Below are 1,270 nucleotides of genomic sequence, written 5' to 3' on the forward strand. Positions count from 1 at the left end.
TAATAATAAACGACGGTCCGGTGCTAAGGAATATTATTTAGGCTATAGCGAGCGGCGTAAAGCCGGGCTACCGTATAGATCCGGGTACTAGGGAAAAGGCGAATATACCTAAGAAGATTAGTTTAATATCGATATCTGTTTAATCCGTGGCAGGGTTTATCGGGTAATAAGTACCTTCTAGGCTTTATTAGTATAATTCCGGTACTATCCTAGTATTATACTAGCCAGGCTATTTATAAAGTCGGTCGCTATAGTCTCCGGTCCGGGACAGGGAACGGTATTTACTAGGTTAGCGTCTAAGCGATCCTATATAAAAGCTAAATACTTACCTCTAGGTTTATTAGCCGCCTTCGCTAATCGGATTATTATCTATAAAGACATAGATATCGTGGCGGGTAACTATATTATCGCCTCCATAGTATAGTGGTGGTATACCTGGTACACGGTTAGAGGACCGGGTCGGTTCGAATCCGGCTAGAGGCGTACGTAAAAGAGGAACCCCTTTTCCTTTTCTACGCTACTCGGATCCTGTTCTAGGGGGCCCTTATCTGCCTTAGCACGTACGATAAGGGTTAAATAGGGGGCCCGTTAGACCCACCTTCCGCCCGGCTTCGCTAGTCGTTAATAGGTGCCACGGGGGAGTTAGTCGCCCTACCGTGGAAATAAGAAGACGGTATCGCGCTATCTCTGAGCGCGTAGGAAAAAAAATACGCGGCGTCTCTTCCACGATACGGAAGCAGCCTCTTACGCTATTATGTAAGCGTTCTGTATAGGCACGTAGCCCACGTTAGCCCGGCCTATAGCTATAGAAAGAGCAGGGAAGCTTAGGAGCTTTAAACCCTAGGAAGCGTATATATAAGTCGCCCGTAGTAGGCCCATAGGGTTAGCCCTAGGGCACATAGAAGGCGCATAAACCAAACCGAGATAATCACGCGCGCGCCGTTAATTACGCACATAGTCGGCTTTAAAGCCGCTACGGGCAAAACGCCACCGGCTTCCTAGAATAGTAGCCACGAGTTTCGAATATATATTAAGTTAGTAACGGGGCCCCCGCGGTACCCGTATAAGGCAGTAATCCTAAAAAGGAGGAGGGCATAGGGGTTTTTATCTAAGTCTTATACTAGTTCCCTAAGTCTTATACTACGGTTTTCCCCCTTATAGGCATCTAAGAAGGACTATATAGTCAGAATTCTGGCTCCTAGTATATATATAGGATAGCGGAGTAAGAACTAATAAATAAATAAAAACTATATTATCTAGGGTATATCGC

At 45.5% G+C, this 1,270-nt stretch overlaps 1 pseudogene across 1 annotated transcript; it reads left to right on the forward strand.

Moving 5' to 3' along the window:
* Positions 1–409: 409 nt before the first annotated feature.
* Positions 410–483, forward strand: ACRALDRAFT_t148 (annotated as a pseudogene). Its single transcript has one exon. The product of its transcript is annotated as a tRNA-OTHER (tRNA).
* Positions 484–1,270: the final 787 nt, after the last annotated feature.

Source organism: Sodiomyces alcalophilus (assembly GCF_042370955.1).
Source record: "Sodiomyces alcalophilus JCM 7366 unplaced genomic scaffold ACRALscaffold_4, whole genome shotgun sequence".
Taxonomy (NCBI): domain Eukaryota; kingdom Fungi; phylum Ascomycota; class Sordariomycetes; order Glomerellales; family Plectosphaerellaceae; genus Sodiomyces; species Sodiomyces alcalophilus.